Here is a 20662-nt window from a genome sequence, read left to right on the forward strand (position 1 = left end):
TTCTGGATTTGGCTTAAAAGTATACATTTTTATATGTATGATGATTTTAAATATATATGTAATATTCATAATGACATATACTATTATTATATATTCAAATTTTTCATTTAATCTTATAAAAAAATTTATATACTCACTACATCATAATTACCATTTTAAACTGTTTCATTTTTATTGACAAAATGCTTCATTTTACTTAGCCATTTTACTCTAATAAAAATTCTTTTTTAAAAAATTTCACAATTGGGAAAAAATATTATTTGTAACAATAAATAACTGCAATCAATACCTTCTTACAAATAACCTTTTTCTATTAAGTTTTTAAAATAAACTTTTTATTTTGAAATTAATATTGATTTACAGAAAAGTTGCAAAGATAGCACAAAAGTTCCTGCATTTTCTTCATTCAGCTTCTATGATACATTTGTCAATATTTTAAAAATTAATTAGCCAAACTATAGACTTTAAACAGATGCATCAGTTTTCCTACTAATGTTCTTTTTCCTGCTCTAGGATCTAATTGAGGATATCACATTGCATTAAGTCTTCACGCCTTCTCAGTTGGCTCTGATCTGTCAATTCCCCTATGACAGAGCCTCAGACTTACCTTACATTTCATGATATTAAAATTTTGAAGAACTCTTCTCACGCATTTTGCAGAAATACCATTTCTCACTGGCAACTGGTTCTAGGTCACATCATTTCCTAGCCACATGGGCCTCTCCAACATAACAGCTCATTTCGTCAAAGCAAACAAGTCAAGGAAGCGTGAAAGAGAAAGTACTGGTGTGATAGAAGTCACAGTCATAATCATAGTGGTGACATTCTATCACATTTATATGGGTGCTATTTATTAGAGTGAGTCACCACACCCAGCCCTCCCAATCAAGGAAATATAATTACACAAGTACATGGAATATTAAGAGATCATTGGAGGGTTGGCCTGTCGCGGTGGTGCACAACTGTAATCCTAGCACTTTGGGAGGCCAAGTCGGGCAGATCACTTGAGGCCAGGAGTAGGAGTTGGAGACCAGCCTGGGCAACATGACAAAGCCCTATGCCTACTCATTGTGTACTAAAATTACAAAAATTAGCCAGCTGTGGTGGTGCAAGGGAGGTTGAGGCACAATAATTGCTTGAACCTGGGAGGCAGAGGTTGCAGTGAATCGAGATTGCGCTACTGACCTCCGGCCTAGGTGACACAGCAAGAATCTGTCTCAAAAAAACAAATTTGGCCATCTTAGAAGGCTGTCTATCAGTTACATAGCTATTTTATGGACCATGCATTGTAATTCCAATATTTGAAATTTATGCAGGCCTACCTCTGCTCTGGTGTTTTTATTGCTTCACACTCGTGGTACCTTGTTTCCTTGTGTGTTTTGTTATTTCTGGTCATGAACTGTTGACTTTAATGTTGTATTTGTGGATTTTTTTTCTTCCTGAGGCCTGGAATGAAAGTGAATTTCTCTTGGGAGGGTTTTGTTTCCTTCTGCCAGGTGCCTATGAAAATTATCAATTAGTATGCAATTAAATTTTCATCTTGAGGTGTTTGGATCAATAAAGTAGTGTGAATTTAGAGCAACAACTTGCATCAGAGTTAGCTTGAGATTGTAAATTATGAATAGCAATGTTTCTTTCCTCTCCTATGTGTTTAGGTTTGTGATATTTAATTTCCTTTAATGTCTCTTGGATGAGAGGGAACAAGTTTATTTTTGTTTTAAATTTTATGTTGTACATGGTCTTTGGTACCACAGTGTTATGGCAGGAAGATATACTGGTAGTTGTCTTACATTGGATAGGTATTTTGTCTCCTATTCTTTCCGCCCTTTGAAACTATGAACACTAAAGCTCAAATTTACCCAAGTAAATAAACACACTCAGTGTAAAATTTGCCTTTGATATTCCATCATACCTCTTAGTTCTTATCTTCACTTACTGCTTTGTCTAAAAAACTTATTTTTTTTTTAGCTCATTAGTGGATCTAAACTAAAAAATGTTTAAAACACATTATTTTACTAAGAATTTCGCTGTTTGCAATAAGATTTGATCTAGTTTCCTGGCCCATCATATTACCAGAAATAGAAACATCAAGGGTCTCTAATGGTTCATTTTATTTAACAGATATTTAGTGATCACATAGCAGGTACCAGAATCTATATTGGAACTTAGCCGGGCGCAGTGGCTCATGCCTGTAATCCCAGCACTTTGGGAGGCTGAGGCGGGCGGATCACAAGGTCAGGAGATCGAGACCATCCTGGCTAACTTGGTGAAATCCTGTCTCTAATAAAAATACAAAAAATTAGCCGGGCATGGTGGCGGGCGCCTGTAGTCCCCAGCTACTCGGGAGGCTGAGGCAGGAGAATGGCGTAAACCCGGGAGGCAGAGCTTGCAGTGAGCTGAGATCACGCCACTACACTCCAGCCTGGGCAACAGAGCGAGACTCCATCTCAAAAAAAAAAAAAAAAAAAAAAAAAAAAGAAATTCAAATACTCTTGTATCATCAAGGAGTTCACCTTTTAACAATTCTGCAAATTGTAATATAATGCAATGTAAATTCCACAGTTAAGCAAACATATGACTCTGGAGGCACAGAGAAAGGCACAAAGAAATCAGCCAAAAGACACCATGGTGTATACCTGACTTTCACATTTTGGGGAATAACTGAGATATTCTTGCCTCTTCACCAAATAGCAATGACTTATACAGAGATCCTTGACAAAAGCATACCTCTGATAAAATTTTTACTAATAATGTGAAACTTCTTGTTAAAGATGAATAAAACAGTCTATTGAGTCGGAATAATCAGTGGCCTGAAATTATGAGCTTGAGTTTCCTTCTTGACTTTAATATTTTCAGTAGATAAGGCAGGCATTTTGGTTTTTATTTTATTTGTAGGAAATTATGCCCCAAGAAGGTCACAGGCCTTTTCATTCTCCTCTGTTTGTGGTCTCAGCGAGAAGAGATACCGCTAGAAGAGAACCAAGCCACCACAGAGCTCTGAGATCCTCAGTGGGAGTCACTGGGGAAAGAATACAACACCAGAACCTTGTCATTTGCACAATTCAGGAGAAAGGGAAATAGGATATTGAGATGTCACTTTGAGGAAAGCCTTGCCACTTCTTTCCTGGGTGGCTTAGGAAAATTCTCTTTGGTCCTTAGGTAAATAAACCATGTAAAGTGAACATCAATCTGTTTATTTCCCAAGATTTTTAAAGAATCAGATAATCAATATGAAAGTTTTACAAACAGCTTTACAGACTGTGAACGTGGTTTTCCTTGTTAATGTTTTTGCCTAAGAATTAATAAAATAAGATATAGTTGCATTAAATGGCTCATTTTCTAAACTCAATCTCAACTTCTTTCCCCTCTCCCAGCAACCTAAACCTTGCAAACTCATGGTTAAAATTTAAATATCTGGTTGTCTAGGGGTCGGGTTCCACAATACTTTGAACCAAGACCTTGTTTGTATCTTCCTAGAGATTATCTCCAGGAAAATATCCAAGAAAGAAAATCTACAGAGGCCTAGATTTATCCTTTACTCATCTGAATTTGTGAGGAAAATTTCCAGGCCTCACAGCAATCTCTAATTTTTACCGAGAAGTGTCTGAATTTAGCTAGATGGGTAGAGATTTGGGTGGGAGATGGTGGTGAAGAAGAGTAAGGTCATATTTTACAAATCTACCCATTTAATGAATGAGAGCTAAACAGTAGGTAGAATTTAATGAGTAACTCTCTGCCAGACATATTACATTTATTTGTTCTAATTCTTCCACATACCCTGCAATCTAGGTTTAATTTTTTATTTCACTGATGAGGAAGTTAAAACTAAGAGAAGCGAAACAATTTCTTAACGGTTTAGAGGTGGGAGTATGGAATAGACACACAAGGAGGTAGCAGATCTAAGATTCAGGCTCAGAATTGTCTGACTCCAATTACCATGTTCTTTGCACACTATTTCTCTGACAGTAAAATAATTTCGTCTTTTCTACTAATTATTTTTCTGTGAAAAAAAGTGTTCTTTTTCAAGTGTTGTTTTTCAAGTGTTCTATTTACCCATTTATTCATTAGCAGATTGTTTCATTAAAGTTATCAATAGAAACTTGGCTGGAGTGTTAACTTTTGGGGGCTAATCTTAGGAAAAGAAAATTGTTTTGATTTACCTTTTCTTTTCTGTTTGCTTGTTTTGTTTCTCTAATGGAAGAATGAAAAGGCAAACATCTTATTTTCCAGTGAGGGCTAAAACTTTGTGACTTGATGGATGTATATACTTTTCTCACAGTAAAGTAGTTTAATACTGAAAGGTAAAATTATATAGGTGAAATGCTGAAATAAGTCAGAGGGTAGGAAAAAAAAAATCTGCAACTCCAGGATTGTGCTTCTTTTTTTTTTTTTTTTTTTTAAATGAAGGCAAAAACCACTGAGGTCGAATAAAACTCCAAAAAGTGACTCCTTGATGTTTACATGGGGTGTCCAGTAGTTCCTGGCAAAGGAAAAGGAGAACTTAGTTTGAGCTCTTATCTCTCAACTCCTGTGATAAACAAAACAGAATACACCCTCAAAGGAAGAAGTCTTTCTGCTTCCCATGCTCTTAATAAACTAAGTAGAATTAGTAATAGTATAACTACTATGAAGTAAATAGGTCTTATAATAAACTTAGAAGGAGAAGGAGAAGAAAACAGAACCCAAAAAACCACAGGAATTAAGTAGTCCAATTTCTTCACCGTATAGATGAGAAGACAGAAGCCCAGAAAGTGGCAGGGACTGGCCTAGGCACACATAAGGAGTTGGGACTAGGACACAGCCATCCACTTTGAGCCCATTGCTGGTTCTACTGCTGCATTACTATTTACATAGAGGGTAAGATAAATGGACATGCAGCATTTTGAGAATCAGAACGTTTGCCTGTCCCACAATATAACTGGTTTTCAACCTTCTTATAATCCTAATAACTGAGTCCTGGGTAAAAGAGACTCCATTCTTTTGCATTAGATGTTCTCTCATTCAGAACTTATATAGTAGTGCAGCTGAAAAGTTTATAAATGAATTCTTAACCTGGGAAGTTATCTACTACAGAACACTAGCTCTATGCCATTAAAGCAATGCCAATGCCTCTATTTTAAAATAGAGTGTTCATTATTACACAGCAGACTCTACGAACTATATAATTTATTACAGCACAATCCAGAATTTGTGAACGGAACTTCTGGTACAAAAAGAGTGTATGAAATCAGTGTCATGATGCAACAACCATTCCCTGCAGCCCAAAAAAGAGGCTTTAGAGTGCAAAGAGAATGAATATTTGCTGGCTCGGATGCATGACTGGCTGCACAAGGTGATTTTACTGTGCATTATACTTTAATTATAACTGCACTGCAGCCATCTGCTCTACTTCATTCCCTAATTATAGATGTAAAACACATTTCACAAATCCCACCTGTAAAAAAGATCTAAGGGATTTCATAGCAGGCTTGCTCCTCCCTCCTTCCTCCTTTCTTAGCCTCTGCACTCTTCCTTCAACACATATGAGAAGACCAAGATAATGTTTGTGATGCACTGATCACTCCAGAAAGTCTGGGCTTTCTGACATTGTTCCATCCATTAATATCTCTCTTCTACATATTATTATACACATTGTGGCCAGCCTTTCTAAGCCATGGTCACACATGACTTTCTGTTCACGTATAATTTTCTACATGCTCTCCCTCCTACTATTTTTGAATTAGTCTTTTATTTCCAGCACTATCACTTCAAGTATCTCCTAGCTTTTTCTGCGAAGCCTGTGAGAAAGCTGTTATTGTCCTCATTTTTCAGTGGAGAAGAGAGGAGGGATGTAGAGAGTTTAAAGGTATTATTTAAGGCCACACAGTTGATCAGTGGCAGAAGTAGGTTAGAAGCCACACACACCTAGAGATATTTATTCCCATTCTTTCACACTCACTACTATCAGGTATCACTTGAGAGTGTTGTTTCAATTTCCATCGAGATAGCAGAAGTGTGTTGGAGCCAGCTCACACTGCCTCAGAAGAGCATAACATGGGCAACTCTTTCCAATCCCATTTTCAGTGACTTCTTATTGGGAACTGGAAGTTGACTATGTTGATAGTGTGAAATGGACACATACCATAAGAGCTCACATTTCTTCCCCAGGAGAGAGCTGTTAATAATTTACTAGGATGCTACCGAATATGGGAAATGGATCTATATGCTCTCAGAAAAGTCACATATTTAGAGCATAACACCCTCTTCACCTCTGAAGTTGAATAATGTGAAAATCAGTACTACTCATGAATGAGGAAAAGCTAAGCAGTTCAACCAGACAAATATTACTTTCAATATTCTAAGGATAAAACAGTAATCCAGGAAAATGAGGATTATTTCTCCAAATGGTAAGTTCAGAATTTTCCAATGAACCCTTTGGCTGTAAAAGTCTCTCTGGTTTCCAAAGCAATCTGCAAGTTAGAAATTTAGGTGTCCAGGGAGGTTCAGGATGACGTACAGTAGTCCCAAAGCAGGAGGCTCCAAAACAACACCTGGTCTTCGGCATCCAAGTTTACCTCAACCAGACACTGGCATATGAGGAAATGCCTTTCTGAGCGCTAGATTCGGACATTTCTGAAGGAGAGTAAATGAGCACATGTGGTCATTTTTTCATGGGTGTTAAAAGGGAAACAATTTAGAAACTTTGAAATTCCCTCTCCCCACGAAATTCTCAGACTTTCCAAAAACATAAATTCTAGCTATGCACAAGATTGCAGCTCAGGCCCAAGAACAAAGTCATACAAAAGAACACATCTAACCTGAACTGAAGAAGGCTTTAAAACATCAACTATGGGATTAAAAATCAGCAATGACTTTCTAGGCAGAAAATGAAGTGTAAACTTTTTACCAAACATGTTGCGCAAATATCAAATCACAAGGTAATAGGAGCACAACACTAAAGTACATGTTGTACTGATTAGAGATTCAATTAGTTTCTCTATATAGCAAAGACAGCTGTATCAGATGGTATGTATGCTCTTTAATGGACATCTGAATTTATATATGTGCTGATCTCAGAAAATTTATTTGTGGTGACCTCCAAAGTATGTAGTCAAGGCTAATAGGAAAATTAAATATAAATATACAATCACCAGGTTCTTTAGATGCCTTTTTGCAACTCTTATTGAATGTACTTTTGTAAAATCCCTAAAAGTTTATCCAAGTAATAGAGTACTGACCTGGTAGTAAGGAGTTTTAGTAGTCCTAGATCGAACATTAATTAGAATAAGGAATTCAGGGAGCATCTAAAGTGGGAGAAACAGTATAAAGAGGCAGTAGGGTGTAATAACGAAGAGAATGGATCTGGAAGCTTGTCTACCTGATATGACTTTCACCTCTGACACTTACTAGTTGTCACACCTTTGAGAAATTACCTTAGTGCTTTGGTTTTTCTATCTGTAACATAGGTACAAAACAATACTGCACTTCTCTTAAGGCCATTGTAATAATTAAAGAATTATACATGTAAAGCACTTAGAATTGTTTCTGACATATAGCATTGTGTACAATTCATGTTAACCTATAATACAATCAATATCCTCATTTTATAAGATAAAAAAACCCTAAAGCCGAGAGAGGTTAAATACATTATACAAATTCACATGGCAAACCAGAGACAGAATTAGGATTAGAATCCACGATCCATTTCTATTGATCACCCTTTCCCAACAGTGATGAGTAGGTTATTTGTATTTATTACATTCAACAAGTTTTGTCAAACTCTTCTGAGGGTTGATGATGCTGAAAGGGACTTGTCTAATACAAAAGTAAATTACTGGTTTAATTCTCAGACAAGATCTTTGACTCTCAAAAAAATAAGTGTTTTTACCTCTTCAACATATTATTTCTCACTTACGTGATTCTGAAATGGTATAGTATCCATTTTTGAAATACAAAAATTTATTCTTGTAACAGCAACAATAATAACTGAAAAGATCCCACAGAGCGTATGCATACAAATGATATAAAAGTGTTTGACTCATTGGGGAAAATAAATATAGTACATTTAAAACATAAAGTTGAGGAAAGATCAAATGAAGTATAAAGCTTGGTGAACAAACAATTTTCAAATCCAGGGTTTTATGCAAGCAATGTCAAAGCAAGTTGTCAAAGAAAGTGATATGAGTGTTTTCTCTGTATCCCTAGAGATAGGAAACTCTCTTGAAAAAAATACGGGTTACTAATACAGAATCTATTAATGATTTTTCTTGGGTAAACTCCCTAATCTTCAAATGTGAAAACTGCTTGCAGAAGAAGCTGATAGACCTCACGAATCATGACTGCCATGATCGCTGTCCCTGCTACTGTCCTGTTGCTGATTGGGCTTCCTGTCACTATTCACTTTGGGTATGCTTCCACTCCTGTAAGAAAGAATATTATTAATTTATTATTTTATTGAAGCACTCCAGCTTCAAAATGAGGATGGTGGTTGGCAAGAACAGAAAGAGTCTGAGAAATCGGGCTGTGGTTACAAGTCCAAAGCCATGATACATGATGGGAATTGATGGGTTCACAAATTTCAAAGAAAGCTGAAACCCAAGACTATTGATGACCTTTCCAGGCCCAGTTGAATACAAGGATGAGGTTGAGGAAGTGAAGTGGCTGGTTGTAGCAAGAAATTGGCCACAAGTTAAAGAAATTTGCAGGCAGATTCTAAGAACAAAGAGTAGGAAAACAGAAACAGAACAATGAGGTAATTATAAACGTAAAGTTTGAAGTAAAGGTGGATGAAGGGAGACTGATATCTGAGGAGGTAAATATAATGTTGAAGCAAGTTACAAACTTTAAGAGTGAAAACATGAAGAAAGGTCTGAGAGGAGGAAGGACTCTGAAGTGAGCTTGGACATTATCCAAACCTGCTTCATCCTTCAGCCTCTGCTTTGCTGTGGGCAAGGTTATGGTACCCTGCAAAAAGCCTTCGCAGTTATGCCTCCATCCTTGGGAAATGCCTCTAAGATATGCCTTCAACTTGCTATTCTCCAAAGGCTGACTGTCTGGGGCCTTTGGATTCCGCCCACAGATCCAAGAAACTCTGTGATTCTGACTTCTGTCTCTACACAGACTATTCAGATGAATGCCTTACCTGTGACTGTGGTCATTCAGATTTCCTTTGACCTCGTATATCCTGGACTGCAGACCAGGCTGCACCAACACTCTGCTGGCTCCGGAATTCTAGTTTAGTCCCAGCCCTCTGATTCTCACTGGACTGTATTCAGCTGGAGATAGTGGTTTACTTCTGTTTTCAGGCTGATATCCTGATGTCAAAGATGCTATGTATGGTTTCATAGTGTTGAAATAAGCTTATATGTATATTTGTTGTGCCTTTTTTGGTGATTAAATATTTTTCTTTGATTAAATATTTTTCTTTGATTTTAGCCTGCTTGAAGTTCAGGGAGCTTATTGAATCTGTGATTTCATGTTTATTACCTGCTTTCAAAAATGGCCAGAATTTCTTTCTATATCGCTTTATCTTTCACTCTCTTTCTCTCCCCTACTTCTTCTCTTGACTCTCCTTTCCTTCCCTATTTTCCTCTACCCTTCCATTCTCTCCTCTCCCCTTATATTCCCTCCCCTCTCCTGCTATCCCCTTTTCCTCCCCTCCTCTCCTCTCCTTTCCTTCTCAACTCCACTTATATGCATGCTAGATTTGTTTTATTTATTGTGTTTTGTATGTTTCTTAAAATATTTTCTTATTTTTCATCCTTTTTCTTTTTACTGATTCAGTTTAAATATTTTATGCTGACCCATCATTCAGTTCACTAGTCTTTTATTTTGCTTCCTGTCAACAAACAGTATATTGAATTTATAAGTTCATTTCAGTATTTTACAGTTCTATAACTTCCATCTGACTTTTTGTAAATTTTAAGTCTCTGGTAAAATTATTTATATCTCCTTCTATTTTTCAAAATATTAATTCTAACTTTTTTTTTTTTTTTTAAGGCAGGGTCTCACTCTATTGTCTAAGCTGAAGTGTAGTGGTACAATCACGGCTCACTGCAGCCTTGACCTCCCAGGTTTAGGTGATCCTCCTACCTCAGCCTGCAGAGTTGCTGGGACTATAAGTGTGAGCCACCACACCCAGCTAACTTCTTGTTTCTCTTTACTATAGGTGGGGATTCACCATGTTGCCTAGGCTGGTCTGAACTCCTGAACTCAAGCAATTCACACAGCTTGGCCTCGCAAAGTGCTGGGATTACAGGCATGAGCCACCGCACCTGGTCAATTCTAGCTATTTTTAAGTTTCTGATAACTACATTATCTAAACCACCTATGAATCTGTTTCATTTATCTACCTATTTCTCTAAGGTTTTGATCACTTGATTCTATTTTTACCATATTTTGTCATTTTAAATTTGATTTTAGCAGTTTTGGACAAAACATCTTTGAGATTCTAAATAATATTATCTTCCTCCTAAAAGGATTACAATTTCCTCTGGTAGAGAAAGTTTGAGCATATCTCTTTAGTCTTGTCAGGTACTGGTTTTGGACTTCGTTAAGTCATATTTATTTCAGCTTTGCCCGTACTTCGGAGGCATAGTCCTTACTCTTAATGCATGGTCCTTTAGATTTTTATCCTCTTGGGTCTCAGCTGAAAACTCTGAGTATTTACCAAGGTTTCCCCGCCTTTGTGAAGCTTCAACTCCAATCTCTCTCTGTTTCTAGCACTTCATAGTTTTTAAAATCTCTGACAGTGTCTCCAGTTTCCAATCTACTGTTTTCTTAAGGATTTCTAGTCCTGGATATGCCCAAATTGGCACTGGACAGGGACTCTAAGAAATATTTACAAAGATGTTGGAGTTTATTTGTGAAGTTTTGACTTCTCTGGGATCTTGTACCTTGTGTTCTAGCCACTTGGGCAACCACAACCTCCAACCTCTGTCTTCTCTATCTAGTAATATGCTTTTTACTTGGTTACTTTACTTTCCACTTTCAGATACTGTACTATGAAAACTGGAAAATTCTTCCAGGTAAAATGCCAGGGTAGATTTGGAGCTTGGTATTTGTACTTTTATTATTCCCAAGTTCATAGTTCTCAAATCAGGTCTACATTATTTGCTCTTATAGGCCTTTAAATACTTGCTTTATATACAAACTTTTAGTAGTTATAATTGTCTTCAACAGGAAGGTTACTACAATAAAAACTATTCTGTCATGACTGAAATTCAAAGTTTATTTGATAAATTTAAATATGTAAATAAATGTTGATTTAATAATCTACATATAATTTATTTATAATCTATATGACTTAATATATTTTTCATTTTAATAAAGTAGATTGAGGCAGCTAATAAAAAGTGCTGTTTGTGAGATTTGTTTACTAAAAAGAAATTAAACATTCAATACTAAGTAAAAGAGAACTAAGCAAACCATACAAACCATATGGTTCTGTGACTGAATTTCAATTTAAATCTAAGTTTCTAGGTAGCCTAGGCAGAATAGGAAATATGATCCAATAGATATATTTTGTTATCAAAAATGAAAGAGTATATGCTAGTTACACAGAAAGATACTTTTTCATACAAAGAGATTTTAAATACAAATATTTTATGTGAGACTTTCTCTAGAGGTTTTATCTAAAATGCTGAAGCAATTTCCTGTATATTAAAAGTTAGAGTGATATCATTACATAATAGCAGTAATATATACATAATATTAGTTTGCATTAACATCAGCTGACAATGGCCATTTAGTGAAACATAAAGTATAATATCAGCTTCTGCTTTTTCTCTTTTTCTCTCTTTATTAAGGTGTAACTGGAAAATAAAAGTTGTGTGTATTTAAGGCATACAACATGATGTTTTAATATCCACATATACTGTGAAATGATTACCACAATCAAGCTAATTAATATATCCATCAACTCACATCAAACAACACAATCTTTGTATATGTTTGTGTGTTGAGAACATTTAAGATCTACTCTTTTAGCACACTTCAAGTATTATTGTTGTTAACTATAGTCACCATGCTATATAGATCTCCAGGATTTATTCATCCTGCATAACTGAAATTTTGTACCCTTTGAGTCACATCTCTCATTCTCCACCCCAGCTCCCCACCACCAGACCCTGGCAGTCACCATTCTACTCTCTGCTTTTATGAATTCAACTTTTTAAAATTCCACATTTAAGTGAGATTGTGCAGTATTTGTCTTTCTGTGCCTGGCTTATTTCACTCAGCATAATTTCCTCTAGGTTCATCCATGTTGCCACAAATGATAGCATTTTTTTTTTTTCTTTTTAAGGGGTAATAGTCCATTGTGTATATCTACTACATAATCTTTATCCATTCGTTTGTTGATGGACAGTTTATATCTTGGCTATTGTGAATAATGCTACAATGAACATAGGAATGCAAATACCTCTTCAAGTTACTAATTTTTTTTGGATATATATCCAGTAGTGGAGTTGCTGGACATATAGTAGTTATATTCTTTATTTTTGTACGAACCTTCATACTGTTTCCCATAATGGCTATTCAAATGGACATTTCCACCAACAGTGTACAAGGGTTACCTTTTCTTGACATCCTCACTGACACTTGTTATCTATTGTATTTTTGATGATAACTATTTTATCAGCTGTGAGATAATATCTTATTGTGGTTTCGCTTTGCATTTCCCTGATGATTAGTGATTTGAGTATTTTTTCTTATAACTACTGATCATTTGTATGTCTTCTTTTCTATTCAGGTCCTTTGCCCATTTTTAAATCAGGTTATTTGTTTTGTTGCTATTGTTTCAGTTCTTTATATATTTTGTATGAAACTCCTTATCAGATATATGGTTTGAAAGTATTTCCTCCTATTATGTAGATTATCTTTTCACTGTGTTGATTGTTTCCTTTACTGTGCAATAGCTTTTTAGTATGATGCAACCCCACTTGTCTATTTTGCTTTTGTTGGCTGAACTTTTGGAGTTACATCCAAAACATCATTTCCCACACCAGTGTCAAGAAGCTTTTTCTCTGTGTTTTCTTCTAGTAGTTTTACAGCTTCAGGCCTTATGTTTAAGTTTCTAATTCATTTTGAGCTGATTTTTGTGTATTGTGGTAGATAAGGGTCCAATTTTATTCTTCTGCATGTGGATATTTTTCCTTGTCGGATTTATTAAAAGGATTATCTGTTACTCATTGTATGTTCTTAGTACCTTTATGGAAGGCCAATCAACCATATACTGTCAGTGTTTATGCCAATACCATGCTGTTTTTATTACAGTAGCTTTCTGCTATATTTTGAAATTACATTTTATGACACCTCCAGCTTTGTTTATTCTCCTCAAATTTGCTGGTTATTTGGTGTTTTGTGGTTCCATATAATTTTAAAGATTCTTTTTTCTTATTTCTGTAAAAGATGGCCTTGAAATTTTGATAGAGATTGCACTGACTCTGTGTGTTGCTTTGAGTAGTGTGGGCATTTTAACAATATTAGTTCTTTGAATCCATGCATACTGGAAGTCTTTTCATGTATATGTGTCTTCTTTCATTTTAAAATCAATTTTTTTGTTTTCAGTTTACAGGTCTTCTACCATATTGACTAAATTCATTCTTCAGTTTTTTTTTAGGCTAAGTAGAATTTTCTTAATTTGATTTTTGGATAGTTCATTGTTAGTATATAGAAACTCAGCTAATTAATGTAGATGGATTTTGTATCTTACAACTTTGCTGAATTTATTAATTCTAACAGGGTTTTTTTTGGTAGTGTCTTTAGTGTTTTTATATATATATATATATACACATAATGTTATCTGCAAACAGACACCATTGTATCTCTTCCTTTCTGATTCGGATGCCAATTTATTTTTCTTGGTTAATTGCTGTGGCTAGGAGTTCCAGAATTACATTAAATATAAATGGTGACAGTCAGCATTCTTCTTTCCTAATCTGAGAATAAAAGCTTTCAGCTTTTCACCATTGAGTATGTTGTTAGCTATGGCTTGTTGTATATAGCCTTCATTGTGTGAGCTACATTCTTTCTATATCTGATTTGTTGAAATTTTTACCATTAGATGATGTTATATATTGTCAAATGCTTTTTCTGGATCTATGGAGATGATCATGTAATTTTATCCTTCATTCTGTTAATGTGATATATCACGTTTATTGATTTGCGTGTTTGAGCCATCCTTGCATTCCTGGAAAAAAATCTTTCTTGATTGTGCTGTATGGACTTTTTAATGTCCTGTTGAATTTTGTCTGCTAGTAGTTTGTTAAGGATTTTTGTATATATGTAAATTAGGAATGTTGACTAATTATTTTCCTTTCTTTTATTATCCTTGTCTGACTTTGCTATCAAGGTAATGCTGGCCTCATAAAGTACCTTTGGAAGTGTTCCCTCCTCTTTAATTTTTTTGAATGATTTTGACAAGAAATGGTGCTAATTCTTTATAAATGTTTGTTAGAATTCACCATTGAAGTCATCAGGTCATAGGATTTTCTTTGCTAGGAGGTTTTAGTTTACTGATTAAATCTCTTTACTCATTGTTGGCCTATTCAGATTTCCTATTCCTTCATAATTTAGTATTGGTAAATTGTGTATTTTTAGAAATTTATCCATTCCTTGACAGGAAGGAATTACAATTGTCATTTGGTTAATCATTTTCTATATAATCAGCAGTTCTCTTTTTCCTTTCTGTCTTTTTTTGATGTGAGTTGATGACTTTTTTTTTTTTTTTTTTTTGATGGAGTCTCGCTCGGTTGCCTAGGCTGGAGTGCAGTGGTGCGATCTTGGCTCACTGCAAGCTCCACCTCCCAGTTTCGCGTTGTTCTCCTGCCTCAGCCTCCCGAGTAGCTGGGACTACAGTTGACCGCCACCGCGTCCAGCTAATTTTTTGTATTTTTAGTAGAGACAGGGGTTTCACTGTGGTATTGATTTCCTGACCTTGTGATCTGCCCACCTCAGCTCCCAAAGTGCTGGGATTATAGGTGTGAGCCACCATGCCTGGTCTTTCTTTCTTTCTTTTTTTTTTTTTGTAGTGGTTTGCTTTGATTCCTCTCCCTAGATTTTTTGGATACCTTTCATTGGTGTCTGTGTATTTTAAGAAGTAAGCACTTCTTCTAAAGTTTACAGACTGATTTTGGTAAGGAAAGCCCTTTACAAGTCAGCTGGCTTAATTTTGTGTGAGCAGCTCGTTGGGTCTGTGGGTAGGTATGCTGTTTCAGTCCTCAGGTGGGCTGACCTGAATCCTGGGTCAGTTGGCAGGCAAACCTGGTTTCTGGGTTCACAAGGGCTTGGCTGGTGCTTTGTTCCTGTGAGGACATCCTGGCACTAGGGCGGGCCTGGAGCCTCGGTTTGCAGGAGCCAGTCTGGCACTAATGTTAATGGAGTATGTCCATGGCAAAACCAAATGTTCACTTTACTCTCCTTCCTCTACCTTGAAGGTATCTCTCTCTACACTGCACTCCAAGAGCTTGCAGGAGGGCTGACATGGGTAGTGTGAAACTGTCCTTTATAATATCTTCAATGTATCTTTTATCATTTCTGTGCTCCACCCAGGCACCGCAATCTCTCATCTGGATTCCTTTATCTGTTGTGAAGTTATTTTTATGCCTGGATGATTTTTCAAATGCATTCTTTTCTGTGAAAGGATATATGCTGGAGACTCTTATACCTACCACCATATTGCTGATGTTACTTTCCTCTCTGCTATGTTTTTCTTGAGTCATATTTTCATTCTTATAGCTTTACAAAATCAATAAAATATAAATAATTATTTGAAATGCATATTTACTTCATTATGCCTTTAATTTTAACAACAATATATGAAGTCATTTAGGCATCATGGAATTGTGTTTTAGATACATATATGTGTATGAATATATATATATGCATACACACACAAATATATATAAAAACACTAATCTGATAAATCTAGAAACATGTTTGTTGATAGACTGGCCTCAATATTGCTGATAAAAAGATCATACATAAGCAGTCTGGTCAAACTTATTGCATGTTGTTGTAAGACTGTACTATGTGTTAGTGGATGCAATGGCTTGCTAACACAGGTATCCTTGTGTTTGTTGAATGAAAATGAATGTATGAATAAATAAAAATGTGAATGGATTTTGGATGCAGACTTTATGATAGTGTTCACCTCCAGACAGAGTTCAATGAGCCCACCTGTGGGATGTGGAGGGCTAGGTGGGTGACGAACCAGACATCTCAGTACTTTACTTTCTAATTTTATCAACGTATTATATAAGCCATCTGTAACATTACAGTGATACCTCAATTAAGAAAACCTTTGGAACAAAGTTCCCTTATAATCAAGTTGGCAGCATTGACAATAACTCATAAACATGCAAAGCATGCTACCATCTGTCACTCAGCTCTGTGTCAGTGTTCCAGTGAAGCTGCATGTGTACACTTGGCAGATACCATTGTGCATAGTTGCCACTAGCACATGCAATCAATAGAACTGATACTATATTCCTGTTCAACTTGTTCTCTCCTCTTGGCTTTCTTTTTTCTGATCTCTTTTCGACATTAGTGGCTATATCTCCTCCTTCCACTCAAGTATCTGATGTCCTTCTGTTCTTTAGCTTCTAATCCCCACCCTATCAAAATAAAAAGAGGTCTTGTAGATAGCTCTGCATAATTGTGACTTGCCTGATTGATTTCAGCTAATTCTGAGGTAACACATATTTATATACTAGGCAGTGCACATTATAAAACCACATCACCCGATAGTTCTGGGAGGGGATAACATGTGGTTTAGAAAGATCACTGAAAAAGAGCGTTGCATGCTCTATGTCACTGAAGGCTGCATTGCTGAATCAACACATGCTGTTGAACAGCCAGTCCTTTTTGTTGACCCTGTATCTACATTTACAAAATGAGAGGATCGTTGATCTCTAAGGATCTTTCCAGATCTAGCTTTCTTGGATTCAGAATGCATAACTGAAAACCTATGGAGAGAATGAACTGTTTCTCTCTCAATTCCAAGAGTTGGGAGAATTGAAAATGTATAGTGCCGGCTGATGTCGTTTCATTGTGCCGAGTCACAAAAGAAATTGTTTTGAAAATATTTCTCTTGAAATATGAAATAAATTATCTCTAAGGTGCTTAGTAATAATCCCTTAGGGAAAAAGGCAGAGAATTACAAAACCAAGTGGCATGACACCAATACTATCTTCCCAGAATCTGGAGAGAGGTTTCGAGAGTCAGGACATGATTCACAGTGTTCTTTTTTCTTCTGCAATCATGGAATCATGTATCAAAATGCGGCCTTCATCACGCTTTTTTCTTGAGTTTCTATAAGAATAGCTCTCTTGTTAACTCTGGACACATACTGAGTGTGAAAAAAAAAATTAGTAGCTTCAAACTGCTAAAAATCCAACCAACCAACCTAACATATCTTAAGTCGTAAAACCCAGCTTCCTCCCACTTAGTTTCTACTGCCTTTTTACCGGCCCTAGGCATTTGGAAAGTGGAAGGGGAATTCAATGCACATAATTTCCTATTAGTGGATTCACCTGGCTGGTAAGGCAAAGCTGGGCATTTTGACCGTAACTCTTCAGAGGGAATTTATCAGGCACAGACTGAGCTTAGAATTTTGCTACCACGAACATAAGAAACTTAAAAAGGTAGAAAGGCACATTTTCCCTGATGCTAAAATATTTAAAGGTATTCTCTCTTATCCTCTCCAGTTATTCTGTCTTTATAGAGTACTGAAATCTTAGACTGATAAGGATCTTATAGGAAATGTTATCAAATGTTCTCTCTGATGCAGTCTTCCACCCTTAAAGTAATATCTAACTTTTGCCTGAATATTTTCTTTGATAGGGAACTCATTTCCTCACAAGATGGTCAGTTCTATTTCCAAGTGGCATTGATTCTAATAGAGTTCTTCTCTCTACATTAAAGTAAAATGTGACTCACTACATTTTCTACCCAATAAAAGGTTTAATTCTACTTCTTGGGGCCTTGTGTTAATTCCTCTTACCCTTGATATTCCTTAAAATATTTAAAGACAGCTAGCACAGTCTCTGAAAAGAAGTTCCTTGAATTCTCCCAGAGAAGGAAGTTGAATCACAAAATTGGTTAGAGAGAGGATGACAATTGTATGGATGTACAATGATTTCCAGATGGTCACAACACAAGTATTATTATTAGCACAGATGAAGTGAAAATTAGGTAGCAGGAAAGAAGTGAAAGCTTCAATTCCTCATATCTTAAATAAGTTACTGAATCAGTTGATTCATCAAAGCAGCAAGAACAAAAAAGCAGTTGGTGGGAGCTCTATTTTGGCAGGAGGAAAGCTCAATTTCACATCCACTATTTTATGCCTATCTCCTCTCCCTATGTTGCTAATTATCTAAAATGAAAATTTTGCTGCTTACTAATGACCAGAAAGAGAAGAGAGAGACAAATATGTAAAGTTACTAAAATAATCTCAGAGATACACAGAGGTTGACATAGAAGATGACACATCCAGGGTGCAAAGGATCATTTTCGAGATCGGAAAGCGAACCACATCAAATATTGCACAACTGGAAAGGGTAAACTCAACTGCTCTGCATTAGGACCATACATAGACGTGAAAAAGCACAAAGCAAGGGTGATGTGATTAGCCGAGGCACAAGTTAAAGACATAGGACTTTTGTTGTTGTCGTTGTTGTTGTCCAGAGTAGTGTGGCTATTTGAAATTAATAGTACAAATGTCAGCTATGTTCATGAGAGGGTGTTTCCAAACAGAGGAGTATCGCGTTCCAAACCAAGAAACCATACCAAGGGATACAGTTCTAACTGCCATGGCTTTCGAGAAAAGCAAACATCCTGGAACATTTTTGGAGCAATTTGACTAGGTTGGAGAAGTAATAAAACTACACCTTTACAAAGAGGAATGAAAGCTTTTGTAAATATTCATCTTGGATCAGAAAGAGCTCATGGAGAAACTTGAATGATTCTTCTGGAAAGGAGGAATTAGAGCTAATAAAGGGGTAGAAAGTTTCAGGAAGGCAAAAATAAGGTTCAATATAAGGAAGTGCTTTCTCAACAGTGAGAACGATCTGAAAATAGGTTAGCTCAAATAGCAGAGAAATTAAGCCTGGGTCCATTGCTACGGATCCTCTTTTAGGGGCAATTTAGACATCTGATTAACATTCCAGCTCAATAGATTCTTAAAATATAAAACTTTACTTCAGAACAAGATAATACCTTGAGATTTGGATTTGCTGTAGTCTTAAGACAAGTCTCATCTAACTAGGAGAATGACCCTAGTCTAGAGGTACAAGAGGTGAGGCCTTCCCTCACCTATGGGAACTTTTAGTTTGTGCTCTATGCTAAACAGTTCTGTAACTTTAAGCAATTTTTTCCTCCCTGGGCTTGGTTTTTCTTCTACAAAAAGCAGAGATGTGTACTTAGATCATTGATTTTCAAACTTAAAATATTACCCAGAAGCATAAATAATTAAATTAATTAAGGAATACATTGTTGGTGAGAATGTAAATTAGTACAGCCACTATGGAAAGCAGTATGGAGGTTCCTCAAAAACATTAAAAATAAAACTACCATATGATCCCAAATTGGCCCTCACTTTCCACTCCCTGGCAATATCTTGGAACATTGCATTATAAAAGCTTGCCTTGTCATCTCAAAGGAACTCTAAATTGCTTGTGACAGCATATTGAAACATGCTTGGGGTTGGTGAGGAATCATAACTTCTCCACTTGCTAACTGTGTGATCCTAAGAAAGTGACTTACCTTCTTTGAGCCTCAGGTTTCTCATTTGTAAAATAATAATGGCTATGTATACCAATTCAAAGGGGTTTGAGGGAAGATCAAATGAGATAATGTATGCTAAAAGGATGGTACAGAGGGCGTTTCGTGAGTTATTGATTATATCTGTTCTTTCCTTTGCCCCAAAGGAAAGACAATTCAAACACTTCTTGGGGGAAGCTCTTGCTTTTTGTGACTTGGTTGTCGCTACTGCCTTTCTTCCCTTGTCCCAGTCCTCATTCAGTATTTAGAAACACTAACATAGGAAAAAAGATTGGCTAAGAAGGAAAAAGTAATTTTTTTTTCATTAGGAACACTTTAAAGAGTGTGTGTTTACATATCTGATCTAACTTGATCCTCACAACAACATCTTGTGGAAGTTATTACTGTCTCTTACAGCTGAGAAAACAGAGACTAAGGATTCAATGACTTGCCCAAAGTCACTTCACTAGCTGGAGAGAAACTAAGATTCAAAATTGCTCTTTCTTTATTTTGAAACTCAAGATTTTTGTATTCTATGTTGTTGTTTAAGTGGATCCTTCTTGGTTTCTGCCCTTGGGAAAGTCTTAATGCTTCCTTTTAGTGTGAGTCTGGGGAAGAGGAGGTGAGATTTCACTCTAGATCAGAGAGGGCAAAGAGCAGCTAAGTCTGCCTTGTCCTTACAGGAACAGTTTCACCCGGCCTTCCCTCACCTGTGGGAACTCTTCCTTCTAGAGCTGCTCTGGAACACTAAGATTTATAGCCTTATCCCACAGAAATAACCATCTTCCTTGCTCACTCTTGAAGCCTGTGTCTGGGGTGTTAAACTCTCTTGCAAGGGAGTTTTAACATTTTTTTCAACTTTGCCCTTGCTTGTCTTTAGAATGATCCACAGCTCATTGTCCGCCCCCTTATTTTTGGATTT

Source organism: Macaca nemestrina, chromosome 2, assembly GCF_043159975.1.
Source record: "Macaca nemestrina isolate mMacNem1 chromosome 2, mMacNem.hap1, whole genome shotgun sequence".
Classification (NCBI taxonomy): domain Eukaryota; kingdom Metazoa; phylum Chordata; class Mammalia; order Primates; family Cercopithecidae; genus Macaca; species Macaca nemestrina.